The 21,059-nt window shown below is 39.4% G+C and overlaps 1 protein-coding gene across 1 annotated transcript in view; it reads left to right on the plus strand.

The window, feature by feature from the left end:
- IL6ST (interleukin 6 signal transducer) overlaps positions 1,961-21,059 on the plus strand; it is a 68,851-nt gene continuing 49,752 nt past the window's right edge. The window contains exon 1 of the mRNA XM_005694692.3: positions 1,961-2,172. The gene's annotated coding sequence lies outside the window, so the exon portion shown is untranslated. The remainder of the gene's footprint in view (positions 2,173-21,059) is intronic.

The raw sequence follows: 21,059 nt of genomic DNA on the forward strand, positions 1-21,059 counted from the left end.
GTCGCCCGCTCTTTTCTTGCCCTCTTTCCCAGCATGAAAGTCTTTTCCAATGAGTTGGCTCTTTGAATCATGTGGTCAAAGTATTGAAGCTTCAGCTTCAGCCCTTCCAATGAATATTCAGGACTGATTTCCTTTTGAATTGACTGGTTTGACCTCCTTACAGTCCAAGGGACTCTCAAGAGTCTTCTCTGGCACCACAGTTTGACAGCATCATTTTGGCGCTCAGCCTTCTTTATAGTCCATCTCTCACATCCATACATGAGTACTGGAAAAACCATAGCTTTGACTAGACAGACCTTTGTTGGCAAAGAATGTCTCTGCTTTTTAATATGCTGTCTGGTTTGGTCATAGCTTTTCTTCCAAGGAGCAAGTGTCTTTTAACGTCATGGCTGCAGTCACTGTCCACAGTGATTTTGGACACCAAGAAAATAAAATCTGTCACTGTTTCCACTTTTTCCCCATCTTTTTGCCTTGGAGTGATGAACAGGGTGCCATGATTTTAGTGCGGTTTTTTTTTTCCCATGATCTTAGTTTTTGAATGTTGAGTTTTAAGCCAGCTTTTTCACTCTCCTCTTTCACTTTCATCAAGAGACTCTAGTTCCTCTTAACTTTCTGCCTTTAGGGTGGTATCATCTGCATATCTGAGGTTGTTGATATTGACTGTAGTTCCCTGTGCTACACAGTAGGTCCTTGGTTATCTGATTTATATACAGTAGTGTGCATATAAAACTCCTAGTTTATCCCCCCTCATTTAACATTTTATAAGTTTGTTTTAAAATAAATATACCCATAAATGGCTGAGCTAGGATACAATCCAGTCACTCTCTGGCAGTTAGATATAGGATGACAGGAAGCAGCAAGAACCAAACACACAATGGAGCTTTGTCTCTTCTTCAGCACAACTCCCGAGATGGCCTGGGACTACCTTAGCTGGACACAAAACAGGCCCATTTTCCTGTGTTTTAAAAATTATCTGATCAACTAGGAGATCATAATTTGCTTTGTGTTTTACTGTATCTGAATCCTCAATTTAATGAAAAACGTTACAATTGTTAATTTATGGGTATAATTTGTTCAATTATTGCCCTCCAATAGCCTGCCATTTTTCCACAAAAGGCGCTGGCCTTGGGTTTTTCTTTATACCACAGACACACACACACCATTTATCTTTTAAGCTTCTCATCTTACTTTGAAAAAAATATACATCAAAGTGAGCCTAAAGGTTCATTTTCCAGACCACTAGCGGGAAAGAGAAAGATTGTAATGAAATGTTTTTATTTGGTATTTTTGTCACAGATTGGAAGTACAAATTGCAAGAAAAACTAGTTTCTTGGCGTGTCACCAACTCTGAGGTTCTCTGATCTATCACACCCAAACATATTTATTACCTTAAAAATATATATCATGGCAAGGCTCTTTTACGTAAGGCTTGGAGCCGAAGCCGCCACAATCTGCGGTAATCTCACATGGAATCATTGTCACCGAGCCCTTCACATTCCCTGAGGAACTCCCACGCTTCCCCAGTCCCCAAGGACAGCCGGCAGTCCCTCGCGGCTCCGAGGTCCCTAGGGAAGGCACTGAACGCAGGCCAAAAGAGCCTCGGCAAGAAGTGAGGACGGACGGCACGGGTAGCACCCGGGCTTTAGTTCACGACCCCGTTATTCCACGGAAAAATGGAACATTCCGCTCCTTCCGCCCGCAGAGGGGAGGTGGGGGAACCCTTCGATCTAGTCTGGGAGAAGCGACGCGGGCGCAGCCACCGGAATCCGGGACGCCAGGAACCGCGTTACGGGAATAGCAGCCGCTCGGAGTACCGCCTCCTCGCCTTCGGGCTACCGCTGAGCCAATGCCGGAGCGCGCCGGGTATCACAGAGGCCAATCAGCTTAAAGAGTCCAAGTCCGGGGGCGGGGCGTTACGGGGCGCCGCGGGGCGGGGTCAGGGGGCGCCTTGCCCCGCAGCGGGAGGAGGGACGCGTGCCGCGTCTGCTGGAAGGTCCCGGGAGCTAGCCGGAGCTGAGGCAAGGAGCCGACAGGCCCGCGGAGCCGCGCGGGGAAGGCCCGGGCGCAGCTGAGCTTGGGGCCGCGGCTGCTGGCCGACGGAGTCGGCCGGGCCAGGCGCCGAGTGGGACGTGCTCTGTGGAGACGCGGAGGAGCGAGTCACCGCGGCCTGAGGTGAGGAGGGGCCTTGGCCGGGTTGAAGGGCCGTGTAGCCGGAGGGTGAGGGCTGCGTCGGGGCGGCCGGGTCAGGGGACTCGAGGGGCCATCCTTCTCCGGGAGAGGGGCGCCCCGACAGCGCGCGCCCCAAACTTCTTGCTACCCCAGCCTGGAAATCCCCACATTCCTTTCTCTCCCTGTTCCCACATCTCCGAATTTGATCTCCACAAGTTTATCACCTAGATTTCCCAACGCTAAAAAAAGCCTCACTTACACACAAGTACACACGCACGAACCACACACACACCCCTTCTTAAGCCTCTAGTTTCCAACACCTTTCTTGACTCTACCCCTTTTGGCTACCAAGTCCCCCGTTTCCCCCGGTTCCTCTTCTGTCTCCCTTAAATTCCATTAGCCCCGCACTTGACTCTTCATTTTCATCTCGGAGATTAATTTCCTTTTCATCATTGTAACGCTTCAACATTGCTGAAAGTTACACCGTGTACTAAAATTCCTCACTAATGCCCCTTTTCATCTTTTGATTGCTTACAGAGCACAGGCCCTAATGAACCCCACATATCACTGTGTCCTAAAGGCGCCGGATTTTTAAAAAATTATATCACCCCTCCCCCAAGTTTAAAGATCATTCCAAGCAGCAGAGTTCTGTTTTTCAGTATTTTTTCGAATTGAAAAAGAACAAAATCACAGCTTAAATATAAGACCTGCCACTTTTGTTCTTTTCTTCTTCCCATTTCAGTTTAATTTGTGTAGTATTGGGATTTCAGCGATTATACTGCTTTAAAATAATTGTTAGGATGCCAGGATGAAATTCTAAAAGATTGGAGTGTTTGGTTTAGTCAGTACAGTAAACAAACCCTTTAGACTGTGTGACTGCCAGCTTCAAGTTGGAACAACTCTTAATTTGAAATTACTGACTCAGATCATCATATGAGCCATTCGCCATTATCATAATTTCTTAAATTCATGTTAATTCCTATTTGGAAGTATTTTTGAACTGTAAACTGGAATACTACAATTATAGAACCAACTTGCTATTAAGTTAAATTGTGCTTTCCAAATATTTCTCTTTGGGGACAATTTTGAATACTTGTTTTTAATCACAAGTGGAAGAAAAAATTACTGGATGGAGAAAGTGTCATAAAAGATGAATTTTGTGGTAGAATTTTTGCTTCATCCCAATTCTGTATTATTGACTCTACATGTTTAATTTTCTCATAGGTAATTTAGAATATACATGGCTAATTTAATACATTTTCTTGTGTACTGAAAAATGTGTTCAGTTATTTATGAATTACCATATTTTCAATTTATTTAAAATTTTTCCAAGGGAATTTACATTTCAGTTAAATGTTAGGGTGGATGTCGATTGTCCTATACCTGTGAAATTGATGTTACAGTACACATTTTATAAAGAAGGAAACTAAAGCTCAGTGTCCCTTTGAAACCTAGACCTGTAATTCCAAATCCTGCACTCTCAATCAGTCATTTTGTCATGCTAACACGTTTCTCGTAGAGGGTCCACTGCTACAGTTTGGGAAGAACTCCCCAAAATTCCTCTGCAGGGAGGGTTTTTTTCTCCCAGAAGCTATTTGAGAGCAGCTTATTTTAATGGGAGTCAGAATTCCCTGGCGCTGATACATTTGCAGTTTGGCTCTTAGAGAAGCATGGAATGTTCTCCCAGTCTTCTCCATTTCTTTGATTGCAAAGACATTTTGATCAGAGTTGAAGTTTCTACTGAGCTTTATTATTTTGCATAACAAGTACTACGCACTTAGTAGTTACTGTAGGAACTCAGAAAGGTGTATAAATTGTCCTTAGGACCTTCAAAGAGTTTACAGCAATTGGGTAGACATTTTGTGAAAAACAACAAGGATGCAAGGTAGTTTTAATTAAATGCAGAGTGATACAGAAGATGCTATAAATATCCAGATTAGGCAGTAATCATTTATGGGTTGAAATGATCAAAGGATTTACCAGAGGTCATCAACCTTGAAAACTGGGTAGGTGGTGGTTTAGTTGCTAAGTCGTGTCCAACTCTTTCAACCCCGTGAACTGTAGCTTGCCAGGCTCTTCTGTTCATGGGATTTTCCAGGCAAGAATACTGGAGTGGGTGAAACCTGGGTAAGATTTGCATAAAGGGAAAAATGAAAGGAGCCCATTCCAAATAGAAGTCAATGTGGAAAGGGTAAACAGTAATCAAGGTATAGTAATCATAGTAGTACAATGTGTGTGTAATGCTTATTTTGTGTCAGTCACTGTTTTGAACACTTTGCTTATATTAATTCATTTAATCTTTATAACCGTATAAAGTAGATCTTATTATTTTCTTTTTATAAAGAAAGAAGCCAAGGCATAGAGAGCTTAATTAACTCACCGGGTGCCACAGGGCTGTTAAGTGGTGGTAGTTATTGTTCATTTGCTAAGTTGATTCCGACTCTTTGCAGACTTGTGAACTGCAGCAAGCCAGGCTTCCCTGTCCTTCACTATCTTCCAGAGTTTGCTCAAACTCGTATCCATTGAGTCAGTGATGCCATCCAACCATCTTATCCCCGGTTACTTCTTTTTCCTCTCGCCTTCGATCTTTCCTAGCAGCAGGGTCTTTTCCAGTGAGTCAGCTCTTCACATCAGGTGGCCTAACTATTGGAGCTTCTGCTTCAGCATCAGTCCTTCCAATGAATATTAAGGGTTAATTTCCTTTAGGATGGACTGGTTTGATCTCCTTACTGTCCAAGAGACTCTCAAGAGTCTTCTCCAACACCACAGTTTGAAAGGATCAGTTCTTCAGTGCTCAGCCTTCTTTATGGTCCAACTCTCACATCCATATATGACATCTGGAAAAACCATGGCTTTGACTAGGTGGACCTTTGTTGACAAAGTGATGTCTTTGCTTTTTAATACACTGCCGAGGTTTGTCATGGCTTTTCTTCCAAGGAGCAAGTGTCATTTAAATTCATGTCTTCAGTCACTGTCTGCAGTGATTTTGGAGCCCAAGAAAATAAAACCTGTCACCGTTTCCCCATCTATTTGCCATGAAGTGATGGGACTGGATACCATGATCTTAGTTTTTGAATGTTGAGTTTTAAGCCAGCTTTTTCACTCTCCTCTTTCACCTTCATCAGGAGGCTCTTTAGTTCCTCTTCTCTTTCTGCCATTGAAGTGGTATCTTCTGAGGTATATCCAGAATTTATACCTAGACATCCTGACTTCAGAATCTGAGCTCCTAAAGCTGGTAAGTATACTACTTCTTCATATAGTATACTTGAGTGACAGCTGGAATAATATGGCCATTCCAGGAGGTCTTTTAAAACCCACTCTTAATTGTCCACTGTGTGCTTCAGAAGGCTTCCCTGTTGGCTCAGTGGTAAAGAATCCACTTACCAATGCAAGAGATGTGAGTTCAGTCCCTGGGTCTTGAAGATCTGCTGGAGAAGGAAATGGCAACCCACTCCAGTCTGCTTGTCTGGGAAATCCCATGGACCGAGGAACCTGGCAGGCTGCAGTCCATGGGGTTGCAAAAGAATCATACATGACTTAGCGACTAAACAACAGCAACAGTGTGCTTTAAAGTTTGTTAGATTCTCAGGATATGAAAAATATAAACAAAAATTACAATGCAAATGCTGTGGATCCTGTTAGGGAACTGTATACAAGTGCTTTGAGAGCAAAGATGTTTATGGGAGTGGGGAGGAATTCCACAGAAGAGATAATGTTTCTTCTGAGTTATAAACAATTAGTACAAAGCAGAGTTTGGGGAAAGATATTTCTAGAGTCAAGGAATAGCATTTGTGGAAGCACACTCTGAAAAACAGTGTGTTAGAGAAAGCAGTAGTTTGCTGTGACTTGAGCTTAAAGTCTGTAAGGGCAGCTAGTAGGACATGACATAAGGAAAGAGCAAATTGTGTGGCATGGTAAAGTTAAGTAAAATGAAGAGCTTAATTATTTGCTTTGCATTTAGGAAACTACAAAAATAATTTCAGCCTGATCAGAGTAGAAACCAGATTAATTGCAGTTTTCTCTAGAGCTTAAGGGCAAAATCTGAGTAGAGGGTTTTGGTTTTTCTTAAGAATAGATTTAAATATTAATAAGGAGAAATTGGACAAGCACACTGAAACCAAATTTTCAAGTTCTTAAATAGCTAAAATATTGGGCATTATTATTCACCCTTTAAAAAGCTATGAGGAAAAGAGTGACAAGTTTGAAATAGGTTTAGAGATATTTCACCCATCAGTAATAATATTCAGAATGAGTTGGAGGGAAGAAAGAGACCAGAAGGAGGAAGGCAGTTTGTAAGAACTGAGGTAATCAGTGCTTGAATTAGGTTGGTCATGGTAGAGGGTAGAAAAGAAAAAACAAGTGGGAAAGATTATGAAAGAAGATTAAATAAGATTTGTAACTGAGAAAAGCTAGAATGTAATGTATAGGCAAGAGACAATGAGAGACCCTACTGTAGAAAATTCAAAAAGGATGTAATTTTAGATGAGGATTCTCTGATAGCTCAGTTGGTAAAGAATCCGCCTGCAATGCAGGAGACCCCGGTTTGATTCCTGAGTTGGGAAGATACCTTGGAGAAGGAATAGGCTACCTACCCACTCTAGTATTCTTGGGCTGCCCTTGTGGCTCAGCTGGTAAAGAATCCGCCCGCAATGCGGGAGACCTGGGTTCGATCCCTGGGTTGGAAAGATCCCCTGGAGAAGGGAAAGGCTACCCACTCCAGTATTCTGGCCTGGAGAATTCCATGGACAAAGTCCATGGGGTCGCAAAGAGTCGGACAGGACTAAATGACTTTCAGAAAGCACTGTGATTTTTTTTTTTAAGTGGGTTCATTTATGTATTTATGTGTGTGTTGAGTATATATTTTTAGATCTGTTAAACTTATTTAAGTTACAGGCAGAATATCCAAGATGATGATATATAACTGAACTTAGAAGGAAGATATCAGAATATTTGAAATTATTTTGTGTGAAGGTAGCAGTTGAAGTCATACATTTTCAAAGTTGGTGCTTTAAAAGAAGAATAGAAGTCAAATACTTTTGGGTACATTCATATCCCAGAGACAGAGGAGCCTAGTGGGCTGCCGTCTGTGGGGTCGCACAGAGTTGGACACGACTGAAGCGACTTAGCAGCAGCAGCAGCAGCATAGCCAAAAGATAAGACCTAGCAGAGAATGCTGTGAATGAGGCAGTAAAGTGAATAAAGGAAGGAATTCAACCATACAATATGGATGCATAGAAACTGAGAGATATGAAAATTCAGGAAGCAGAGATAATCAATGTGAAATGCTTCAGAATGTTTGTGATATTGTTTAAATGGCTACAGTCTCTTTTTTATTCTATTTATGATATCTTAGTGCAATTTCATGAGAAATGTTAGCCAATTAACATGAATAAGAGAGCTCAATCCCTTGAAATGTGGTATATTATGGATTATTGTTTTAAAGCTGAATGTATATATATCCATAGAAGGAGCTTCATTCCTTTTAGCACAGTGAATCTGTTGCCCTGTGAAAATTTGAAAATTCTGCTTCTAAATTCTCATTTGCTTTTGACCCAAATTAACTAGTTTCACCATTTGCTCTAAGATAGATTGGTTTTATCATTACCTCTGAATAATGCATTTCATATTGGTCTTCTGTGCAGTCTGTTTTTGTTTGGATGTTCTGTGGTATGTGTTCCCCTATAGTAATAATTTGTAAAAGGCTTTCTCCAACTCTAAACTCAAAAATATATTCGGTATTTTCTTCACTGGTCCTACAATTTTGGTTTTGCATTTAGATCCTTAATCAGTCTGGGATATATGCTCTTTATTCTTATGCTTGTGGAACCAATTGTCTCAATGCTATTTATTGAAGAGTCCTCTATTTCCCCAGTGATGTCAGTAGCTTTTTTTCCCATAAAATATTAAATTCTTATACACACAGAGACACACATATACACACTTGTGTCTGTTTCTGGACTTTTTGTTTTATACCTGATTTAATTGTTCCTATGCCAATGCCATGTTTTAATTACTATAACTTTATAGTAAGTCTTAATAAATGTAACATCAAGTATTCTGTTTATTCTTTTTGAAAATTGGCTTCTGGCTGTTCTCTATATGTAAAATTTTAAGTTGGTTTGTAAAGTAAACCACATTGCAAGATAAATTAAAATTGTATTGCATTAATATATTTGTGAAGAACTGATGTGTCTATATGTGTGTGTGTATATTTTTTCTTTCCAGGGTGTTTAGGTCTTACTAATGAACAATTTTTAGTAAAGTTTTATAGTTTTCTCCATAAATTTCTTGCATTGCTCTGATTTTACTGTTTTGCCTAGATATATTTTATTATTTTAAATGCTATTGTCAATAGGATTTTTGTTTTCTATTACATTTTCTAACTGGATATTGCCAGTGTATGGGAGAGGGATTTTTTTCATGATCTTTTTGTTCAACTGTTATGTTACGCTCTCAGTGGTCCTAGTAGTTTGTTAATTGATTCCGTTTGTTTTCATATCATCTACAAGTTTTTCTTTTTCCATTTTTATATCTTATCAGTTTATTATTTTTTGTTTAAGTCTGCTAGAACAATGTTGAATAAATGATGACTCAAAGCATCTTGTTTGAAGCCTGACCTTAATAGGAATGCTTCTAATTTTTATCTTTAAATATGATGTTTACTGTAGGTTTCTGATAAAGTACTGTGGCAGAAACAGCAAGAGCAGCACTGCTAACAGCTGTTACTGTTTATTGCGTATGAGGCAGATGGATTCTAAGCAGTCTGTGTGTGCTGACTTATTTACTCTTGACATTTCAGTAGGTGGTGGTATTATCCTCATTTTTATAGATAGGGAAAATGAAATTTAGAGCTAATAAATAACTTGCTTAAGATGTTTTTACAAAAAATAGAGGATCTAGAATTTTAATACAGGCAGTCTGATTATAAAGTCCATCCTCTTATCTACTTCATCACGATAAATATCCATTTCTTTCAGTTTTAGTTTTCAGTACTTTGTTGTTATTTGAAAATTTTAACTGAACAGTTGTTGAATAGTGTGAGATGCTTTTCAGGCATCTAGTGCAATGGTTGTGTTGTTTTCTTTTTAATCTTTTGCTAAATCTAGGGGATAGCATTGGTGTATTTTCTTGTGCCGAAAGATACTTGTGTTGTTTAGGCAGAATACTTCTTCAGTTCAGTCACTCAGTCATGTCTGACTCTTTGTGACCCCATGGACTGCAGCACGCCAGAGTTCCCTGTCCATCACCAACTCTCAGAGCTTGCACAAACTTATGTCCATGGAGTTGGTGATGCCATCCAACCATCTAATCATCTGTCGTCTCCTTCTCCTCCTCGCTTCGATCTTTCCCAGCATAAGTGTCTTTTCCAGTGAGTCAGTTCTTCACATTAGGTGGCCAAAGTATTTGAGCTTTGGCTTCAGCATCAGTCCTTCCAATAAATATTCAGGATTGATTTCCTTTAGGATGGACTGGTTTGATCTCCTTGCTGTCCAAGGGACTCTCAAGAGTTTTCTCCAACACCACAGTTCAAAAGCATCAATCCTTTGGTGTTCAGTTTTCTTTATGGTCTGACTCTTACATCCATACATGACTATTGGAAAAACCATGATTAGACAGACCTTTGTCAGTAACATAATGTCTCTGCTTTTTAATATGCTGTCTAGATTTGTCATAGCTTTTCTTTCAAGGAGCAAGCATCCTTTAATTTCATGGCTGAGGTCACCATCAACAGTGATTTTGGAGCCCAAGAAAATAAAATCTGTCACTGTTTTCATTGTTTCCACATCTGTTGGCCATTAAGTGAAGGGACCAGATATGATCTTTTTTTGGAATGTTAAGTTTTAAACCAGCTTTTCACTCTCCTCTTTCACTTTGATCAAGAGGCTCTTAAGTTCCTCTTTGCTTTCTGCCATAATGGTGGTATCATCTGCCTATTTGAGGTTACTGATATTTCTCCCAGCAATCTTGATTCCAGCCGGTGCTTCATTCAGTGTGGCATTTTGCATGATGTAATCCGCATATAAGTTAAATGACCAGGGTGACAGTATACAGCCTTGATGTACTCCTTTCTCAATTTGGAACCAGTTTGTTGTTCTATATCCGGTTCTAACTATTGCCTCTTGACCTGCATAAAGATTACTCAGGAGGCAGATAAGGTGGTGTGGTATTCCCATCTCTTGAAGAATTTTTCACAATTTGTTCTGATCCACACAGACAAAGGCTTTAGTGTAGTCAATGAAGCGAAAATAGCTGTTTTTCTGGAATTCCCTTGCTTTTATATGATCCAGCATATGTTAGCAATTTGATCTCTGGTTTCTCTGCCTTTTCTAAATCCAGCTTGAACATCTGGAAGTTCTCAGTTCACATACTGGTAAAGCCTGTCTTGGAGAATTTTGAGCATTACTTTGCTAGCATGTGAGATGAGTGCAATTGAGTGGTAGTTTGAACATTCTTTGACATTGCCTTTCTTTGGGACTGGAATGAAAACTGGCCTTTTGCAGTCCTGTGGCCACTGCTGAGTTTTCCAAATTTGCTGGCGTATTGAGTGCAGCACTTTCACAGCATCATCTTTCAGGATTTGAAATAGCTCAACTGGAATTTCCTCACTTCCACTAGCTTTGTTCATAGTGATGTGTTGTAAGGCCCACTTGACTTCACATTCCAAGATGTCTGGCTCTGGGTGAGTGATCACACTATCGTGGTTTCTAGGTCATTAAGATCTCTTTTGTATAGTTCTGTGTATTCTCGCCATCTCTTCTTAATATCTTCTGCTTCTGTTAGGTCCATACCATTTCTGTCCTTTATTGTGCCCATCTTGCATGAAATGTTCCCTTGGTATCTCTAATTCTCTTGAGGGGATCTCTAGTCTTTCCCATTTTATTGTTTTCCTCTATTTCTTTGCATTGATCACTGAGGAAGGCTTTCTTATCTCTCCTTGCTATTTTTTGGAACTCTGCATTCAAATGGGTATACCTTTCCTTTTCTCCTTTGCTTTTCACTTCTCTTCTTTACTCATCTTTTTTTAAGGCCTCCTCGGGCAGCCATTTTGCCTTTTTGCATTTATTCTTCTTGGGGATTGTTTTGATCAACGCCTCCTATACAATGTCATGAACCTCCGTCCATAGTTCTTCAGGTACTCTATCAGACCTAATCCCTTGAATCTATTTGTCACTTCCACTGTATAATCTTAAGGGATTTGATTTAGGTCATACCTGAAGGGTCTAGTGGTTTTTCCTACTTTCTTCAAATTAAGTCTGAATTTGGCAATAAGGGGTTCATGATCTTAGCTACGGTCAGCTCCTGGTCTTTTTTGCTGATTGTATAGAGCTTCTCCATCTTTGGCTGCAAAGAATATAATCGATCTGATTTCGGTATTGACCATCTGGTGATGTCCATGTGTACAGTTGTTTCTTGTGTTGTTGGAAGAGAATGTTTGCTATGACCTGTGTCTTCTCTTGACAAAACTTTGTTAGTGTTTGCCCTGCTTCATTTTGTACTCCAAGGCCAAATTTGCCTGTTATTCCAGGTTTTTCTTGATTTCCTACTTTTGCATTCCAGTCCACTATGATGAAAAGGACATCTTTTTTTGGTGTTAGTTCTAAGAAGGTCTTTTAGGTCTTCATAGAACTGTTCAACTTCAGTTTCTTTGGCATTAGTGGTTGAGGCGTAGACTTGGATTACTGTGATGTTGAATGGTTTGCCCTGGAAATGAACCAAGATCATTCTGTCATTTTTGAGATTGCACCCAACTACTGCATTTCAGACTCCTATTGACTCTGAGGGCTACTCCATTTCTCCTAAGGGATTCTTGCCCACAGTAGTAGATATAATGGCCATCTGAATTAAATTCACCCATTCCAGTCCATTTTTGTTCACTGATTCCTAAAATGTCGATGTTTACTCTTGCCATCTCCTGTTTGACCACTTCTAGTGTACCTTGATTCATGAACTGAAGATTCTAGGTTCTTTATGTAATATTGTTCTTCACAGCATCGGACTTTCCTTCCATCACCAGTTGCATCCACAGTTGGGCATTGTTTTTGCTTTGGCTCCATCTCTTCATTCTTTCTGGAGTTAATTTTCCTCTCTTCTCCGGTAGCATATTGGGCATCTACTGACCTGGGGCATTCATCTTTTAGTGTCCTGTCTTTTTACCTTTTCATACTGTTCATGGGGTTCTCAAGGCAAGAATGCTTAAGTGGTTTGCCATTCCCTTCTCCAGTGGACCACTTTTTGTCAGAACTATCCATAGTGACCCATCTGTCTTGGGTGGCCCTAAACGGCATGGCTCATAGTTTCATTGAGTTAGACAAGGCTGTAGTCCAAGTGATCAGTTTGGTTAGTTTTCTGTAATTGTTAGTATACAAAGAATAGTCATAATCAAGAGACTCAACACTTGGTGGTGAAAAGCAATGATCTTGCAAGATGGGAAACAAGTGAGCCTGTGATTGAACTAGCTTACCACCTTGAGAGGGCTTTCCCTGCAGTGGTAAATAATCCGCCTACTAATTCAGGGATGCAAGAGATGCAGGTTTGAGATCCCCTGGAGAAGTAAATGGCATCCCACTCCAGTATTCTTTCCTGAAAATTTTCATGGACTGGGGAGCTTGTACTGTCCATGGGGTTGCAAAGAGTGGGACATAACTGAGTGACTGAGTGTGCACACGTGAACACACACACTACATTGAGTTTCCAAACCTTGTCAAAGGTAGGGGAAATCTAGGTCTAGGCTAAGCCCAGTGGATACTCTTTGAGTTGAAGATGACGACTAGAGACCCCAAGATGGGTGGAGTTCATAGAATAGAATATTGGAGAGCTCTTGAAGTAAGAGGATTCTTGAATGCTTCAGCTCCCCCCTTCAACTGTTGAGCCAAGTACTGACCAGTGGATGCATATAAAGAAACTGCTGGAACTTCCCTGGCAGTCCAATAGTTAAGACTTTGCCTTCCAGTGCCAGCAGTGCATGTTCGATATCTGGTTGGGGAGCTTAAATCCCACATGCCTCCAAGCCAAAAGTCAAGACACAATATAGAAGCAATATTGTAACAAATTCATTAAAGTATTTTTTTTAAATGGTAATGAAAGATATTTTAGATGTACAAAAATTCTAAAAATTTATCACCAGTTGACCCATATTCTGAAAAGAATGTTAAAGGAGTCCTTCAAACAGAAGGGCAGTATCATATAGACATGTGGTTCTATACAAAGAAGTGAGACACTCTGAGAATGGTAACTACATGGGTAAATACATAAAATTTTCCTATTGTTTAAGTCTCTCTTAAAACAATTGTTCAAACGAAATATGCATGGGGAGTTTATAACATATAAAAGTTACATGCCAAAATAGCACAATGTCAAGAGAGGAGAAATATATGTATACTCTTAAGAGTTTACTTTACATGAGGTGATAACAGTATCACTTGCAGGAAGATTGTGATATGTTAAAGATGTATGAAAGTGAAAGTGTTAATCGCTCAGTCTGTCTCTGCGATCCCATGGAACGATGTATATTATAAACCATAAAGCAATGTCTAAAATAACAAAACAAAGAATTATAAATTATAAGTCAACCAAAGGTAACAAGTGAAAACACACAAAAAAACTCAGTTAACAAAAGTAAGGACAGGACTTCCTTGGCGGTCCAGTGGTTAAGACTCGGTGCTTCTACTGCAGGAAGTACAGGTTCCATCCCTGGTCAGGGAATTAAGATCCTGCATACTGCACCCTGCAGCAAAAAAAAAGAGAAAAATATGGACAGAAAAACAAAAATAAGGAGAACAAAAACCAGGAAACAAATACATGCTGCTTACAAAACCAAAGCAAAACAAATACCAGCAACAAAGAAGATAGTACTCTAAATAAGAAGAGATAAAAAGTCTAAACATAAAAAGATGGGGAAAGATACATATATCAATAGTGCCAAAAAAACCTAAAATATTTACTCTGTGGCGCTGAAGGTAAAAAGCTGAGATATGTCAAGAACTATCAGCTGCTACCAGAAGTTATGAATAGGCGAAGAAGAAATCTATCTAGAGTCTCAGAAGGACTTTTGATCTCCAGAATTTTAAGAGAATAAGTTTGTTTTAAGTGTGTGGTACTTTCTTACAACAGCCCTAGGAAACTAATAACTTTCTTTGTGTCCCCAAAATAGAGTGTAAGCAAATGAGGCAGGATCTTGTATGTTTTGCTCCATTTTATATTCCTAGTATCTAGAATCATTCTCAGCATCAGTTCAGTTCAGTTGCTCAGTTGTGTCTGACTCTGTGACCCCATGAATTGCAGCATGCCAGGCCTCCCTGTCCATCATTTATTTGTTGAATGAATAAACTGAGTTCATTTTTGAAGCAGGTGCATAACATATTTTGCTGTAATAATATATATATACTTTTATTTGGGGCTCCCTTGGTGGCCCAGTGATACAAGAATCCTCCTGCTAGGGAATGGCAAGACATACTTAAAGTGATGAAAGAAAATAACCTACAGCCCAGATTACTGTACCCAGCAAGGATCTCATTCAAATATGAAGGAGAAATCAAAAGCTTTACAGACAAGCAAAAGCTGAGAGAATTAAGCACCACCAAACCAGCTCTCCAACAAATGCTAAAGGATCTTCTCTAGACAGGAAACACAAAAAAGATGTATAAACTCGAACCCAAAACAATAAAGTAAATGGCCACGGGATCGTACTTATCAATAATTACCTTAAACGTAAATGGGTTGAATGCCCCCAACCAAAAGACAAAAACTGGCTGAATGGATACAAAAACAAGACTCGTATATATATTGTCTACAAGAGACCCACCTCAAAACAGTAGACACATATAGACTGAAAGTGAAGGGCTGGAAAAAGATATTCCATGCAAATAGAGACCAAAAGAAAGCAGGAGTAGCAATACTCATATGAGATAAAATAGACTTTAAAACAAAGGCTGTGAAAAGAGACAAAGAAGGACACTACATAATGATCAAAGGATCAACCCAAGAAGATACAACAATTATAAATATATATGAACCCAACATAGGAGCACTGCAATATGTAAGACAAATGCTAACAAGTATGGAAGGGGAAATTAACAATAACACAATAATAGTGGGAGACTTTAATACCCCACTCACACTTATGAATAGATCAATTAAACAAAATTAACAAGGAAACACAAACTTTAAATGATACAATAGACCAGTTAGACCTAATTGATATCTGTAGGGCATTTCACCCCAAAACAATGAATTTCACTTTTTCAAGTGCACACAGAACCTTCTCCAGGCTAGATCACATCCTGGGTCATAAATCTAGCCTTGGTAAATTCAAAAAAATTGAAATCATTCCAAGCATCTTTTCTGACCACAAAGCAGTAAGATTAGATCTCAGTTACAAGAGAAAAACTATTAAAAATTCCAGCATATGGAGGCTGAACAACACACGGCTGAATAACCAACAAATCACAGAAAAAAACCAAAAAAGAAATAAAAATATGTATAGAAACGAATGAAAATGAAAACACAACTACCCAAAACCTGTGGGACACAGTAAAAGCAGTGCTAAGGGGAAAGTTCATAGCAATACAGGCATACCTCAAGAAACAAGTCAAATAAATAACCTAACTCTACACCTAAAGCAACTAGTAAAGGAAGAAATGAAGAACACCAGGGTTAGTAGAAGGAAAGAAATCTTAAAAATCAGGGCAGAAATAAATACAAAAGAAACAAAAGAGGCCATAGCAAAAATCAACAAAGCCAAAAGCTGGTTCTTTGAAAGGATAAATAAAACTGACAAACCATTAGCCAGACTCATCAAGAAACAAAGAGAGAAAAATCAAATCAATAAGAAATGAAAATGGAGAGATCACAACAGACAACACAGAAATACAAAGGATCATAAGAGACTACTATCAGCAGTTATATGCCAATAAAATGGACAACGTGGAAGAAATGGACAAATTCTTAGACAAGTACAACTTTCCAAAACTGAACCAGGAAGAAATAGAAAATCTTAACAGACCCATCACAAGCATGGAAATTGAAACTGTAATCAGAAATCTTCCAGCAAACAAAAGCCCAGGTCCAGACAGCTTCACAGCTGAATTCTACCAAAAATTTAGAGAAGAGCTAACACCTATCCTACTCAAATTCTTCCATAAAATTGCAGAGGAAGGTAAACTTCCAAACTCATTCTACGAGGCTACCATCACCCTAATAGCAAAACCTGACAAAGATGCCACAAAAAAGAAAACTACAGGCCAGTATTACTAACGAACATAGATACAAAAATCCTTAACAAAATTCTAGCAATCAGAATCCAACAACACATTAAAAAGATCATACACCATGACCAAGTGGGCTTTATCCCACGGATGCAAGGATTCTTCAATATCCACAAATCAATTAATGTAATACACCACATTAACAAATAGAAAAATAAAAGCCATATGATTATCTCAATAGATGCTGAGAAAGCCTTTGACAAAATTCAACATCCATTTATGATCAAAACTCTCCAGAAAGCAGGAATAGAAGGAACATACCTCAACATAATAAAAGCTATATATGACAAACCCACAGCAAACATTATCCTCAATGGTGAAAAATTGAAAGCATTTCCCCTAAAGTCAGGAACAAGACAAGGGTGCCCACTTGTACCACTACTATTCAACATACTTTTGGAAGTTTTGGCCACAGCAATCAGAGCAGAAAAAGAAATAAAAGGAATCCAAATTGGAAAAGACGAAGTAAAACTCTCACTGTTTGCAGATGACATGATCCTCTACATAGAAAACCCTAAAGACGCCACCAGGAAATTACTAGAGCTAATCAATGAATATAGTAAAGTTGCAGGATATAAAATCAACACACAGAAATCCCTTGCATTCTTATACACTAATAATGAGAAAAATAGAAAGAGAAATTAAGGAAACAATTCCATTCACCATTGCAATGAAAAGAATAAAATACTTAGGAATATATCTACCGAAAGAAACTGAAGACCTATATATAGAAAACTATAAAACACTGGTGAAAGAAATCAAAGAGGACACTAATAGATGGAGAAATATACCATGTTCATGGATCGGAAGGATCAATATAGTGAAAATGAGTATACTACCCAAAGCAATATGTAGATTCAATGCAATCCCTATCAAGCTACCAATGGTATTTTTCACAGAGCTAGAACAAATAATTTCACAATTTGTATGGAAATACAAAAAACCTCAAATAGCCAAAGCAATCTTGAGAATGAAGAATGGAACTGGAGGAATCAACCTGCCTGACTTCAGGCTCTACTACAAAGCCACAGTCATCAAGACAGTATGGTACTGGCACAAAGACAGAAATATAAATCAATGGAACAAAGCCCAGAGATAAATCCATGCACCTATGGACACCTTATCTTTGACAAAGGAGACAAGAATATACAGTGGAGAAAAGATAATCTCTTTAACAAGTGGTGCTGGGAAAACTGGTCAACCACTTGTAAAAGAATGAAACTAGAACACTTTCTAACACCATACACAAAAATAAACTCAAAATGGATTAAAGATCTAAACATAAGACCAGAAACTATAAAACTCCTAGAGGAAAACATAGGCAAAACACTCTGTGACATAAATCACAGCAGGATCCTCTATGACCCACCTCCCAGAATACTGGAAATAAAAGCAAAAATAAGCAAATGGGACCTAATTAAAATTAAAAGCTTCTGCACAACAAAGGAAACTATAATCAAGGTGAAAAGACAGCCTTCAGAATGGGAGATAATAATAGCAAATGAAGCAACTGACAAACAACTAATCTCAAAAATATACAAGCAACTCCTGCAGCTCAATTCCAGAAAAATAAATGACCCAATCAAAAAATGGGCCAAAGAACTAAATAGACATTTCTCCAAAGACTTACAGATGGCTAACAAACACATGAAAAGATGCTCAACATCACTCATTATGAGAGAAATGCAAATCAAAACCACAATGAGGTACCGTTTCACGCCAGTCAGAATGGCTGAGATCCAAAAGTCTACAAGCAATAAATGCTGGAGAAGGTGTGGAGAAAAGGGAACCCTCTTACACTGTTGGTGCGCATGCAAACTAGTACAGCCACTGTGGAGAACTGGAAATAGAACTGCCTTATGACCCAGCAATCCCACTGCTTGGCATACACACCGAGGAAACCAGAATTGAAAGAGACACGTGTACCCCAGTGTTCATCGCAGCACTGTTTATAATAGCCAGGACATGCAAGCAACCTAGATGTCCATCAGCAGATGAATGGATAAGAAAGCTGTGGCACATATACACAATGGAGTATTACTCAGCCATTAAAAAGAATACATTTGAATCAGTTCTAATGAGGTGGATGAAACTGGAGCCGATTATACAGAGTGAAGTAAGCCAGAAAGAAAAACGCCAATACAGTATACTAACACATATATATGGAATTTAGAAAGATGGTAATGGTAACCCTGTATGCGAGACAGCAAAAGAGACACAGATATATAGAACAGTCTTTTGGACTCTGTGGTAGAGGGCGAGGGTGGGATGATTTGGGAGAATGGCATTGAAACATGTATAATATCATATAAGAAATGAATCGCCAGTCCAGGATCGATGCAGGATACAGGATGCTCAGGGCTGGTGCACTGGGATGACTCAGAAGAATGGTACGGGGAGGGAGGTGGGAGGGGGGTCCAGGATGAGGAACACGTGTACACCCGTGGCAGATACATGTTGATGTATGGCAAAACCAATACAATATTGTAAAGTAATTAGCCTCAATTAAAATAAATAAATTTAAATTAAAAGAATCCTCCTGCTAATGCAGGAGACATGGTTTTGATCCCTGGGTCAGAAAGATCCCCTGGAGAAGGGAATGGCAACCCATTCCAGTGTTCTTGCCTGGGAAGTCCCATGGACAGAGGAGACTGATGGGGTTGCAGAGTTGGACATGGCATAGTGACTAAACATCTTCGCTTCATTGACTATGCTAAAGCCTTTGACTGTGTGGATCACAACAAACTGGAAAACTCTTCAAGAGATGGAAATACCGGACCACCTTACCTGCCTCCTGAGAAATCTGTATGCAGGTCAAGAAGCAACAGTTAGAACTGGGCATGGAACAACGAACAGGTTCCAAATTGTGATGGGAGTACATCCAGGCTGTATATTATCACCCTGCTTATTTAACTTATATGCAGAGTACTTCATGCAAAATTCTGGACTGGATGAAGCACCAGCTGGAATCAAGATTGCCAGGAGAAATATCAATAACCTCAAATATACAGATGACACCACCCCTTATGGCAGAAAGCGAAGAAGACCCTCTTTATGAAAGTGAAAGAAGAGAGTGAAAAAGTTGGCTTAAAGTTCAACATAAAAAAACGAAGATCATGGCATCCAGTCCCATCAATTCATGGCAAATAGATGTGGAAACAATGGAAACAGTTATTTTCTTGAGCTCCAAAATCACTACATATGATGACCTCAGCCATGAAATTAAAAGATGCTTGCTCCTTGGAAGAAAAGCTATGACAAACCTATAGAGCATATTAAAAAGTAGAGACCTCACTTTACCGACAAAGGTCTAGGCATGGTTTTTCCAGTAGTCATGTATGGATGCGAGAGTTGGACCATAAAGAAAGCTGAGTGCTGGAGGATTGATGGCTTTTGAACTGTGGTGTTGGAGGACTCTTGAAAGTCCTTTGGACAGCAAGGAGATCCAACCAGTCAATCCTAAAGGAAATCAGTCCTAAATATTCATTGAAAGGACTGATGCTGAAGCTGAAGCTCCAATAATTTGGCCACCTGATGTGAAGAACTGACTCACTGGAAAAGACCCTGATGCTGGGAAAGATTGAAGGGAGGAGGAGAAGGGGACGACAGACGATGAGATGGTTGGATGGCATCACCAACTTGATGGACATGAGTTTGAGTAAGCTCTGAGAGTTGGTGATGGACAGGGAAACCTGGCTTGCTGCAGTCCATGGGGTCACAAAGAGTCGGACGGGACTGAGTGACAACTAAACTGAACCATTCGGTCAGTTTTAAAACAGGATAAGCCCTCAAATCAAAAAAGCAAGAGAATTCGAGAAAAACATCTATTTGTGCTTTATTGATTAAGCCGAAGCCTTTAACTCTGTGGATCACAAATACAAGACCACCTTACCTTCCTCCTGAGAAATCTGTATGCAGGTCAAAAACAACAGTTAGAACCAGACATAGAACAATAAACTGGGACTTCTTGTTTCAGAGTTTTGTTATGAGACTGTAGTGCATAAATAGAAAGATTGCCCTTTTTCAGAACTATAAAGAACCTCTCTACTTGCTAGGGTAGTGGGTCAGGATGACATGACCACATAGTACTCTGCATGCATACTCAGTTGCTGTGGTGTCCGACTCTTTGTGACCCTGTGTATTATAGCCCAGAGGCTTCTCTGTCCATGGGGTTATACAGGCAAGAATAGTGGAGTGGGTTGCCATTTCCTCCTCCAGAGCATCTTCCTAACCCAGGGATTGAACCTACGTCTCCCACATTGGCAGGCAGGTTCTTTACCACTGAGCCACCTGGGAATCCGCTCGTAGTACTCTACCAACATGCTCGTATATATGTATTTTTTGTTCCGTTGCTTTGATGAACAGTTGAATGACATGGTAGATTTTTCTATTCTAGGACTATTCAGAATTGGGAAGTGAAGGAGTAAAACAGGTAGAAAAAAGGGATCCTGCAACTTAGTTCTTTTATATAGCTTTACCTGAGACACTCTAAAGAATTCACTATGAAATTGCTTTGTTATAGATTGACTATTACCTGGTTAGGGAATATAAAAGTGAAGTTAGTATTAATATTTCATGAAATAATACTGTGTTTCATACATAGTACTGTGAAGTCTTCATCAAGAA

The sequence above is a fragment of the Capra hircus genome, chromosome 20 (assembly GCF_001704415.2).
Source record: "Capra hircus breed San Clemente chromosome 20, ASM170441v1, whole genome shotgun sequence".
Classification (NCBI taxonomy): Eukaryota; Metazoa; Chordata; class Mammalia; order Artiodactyla; family Bovidae; genus Capra; species Capra hircus.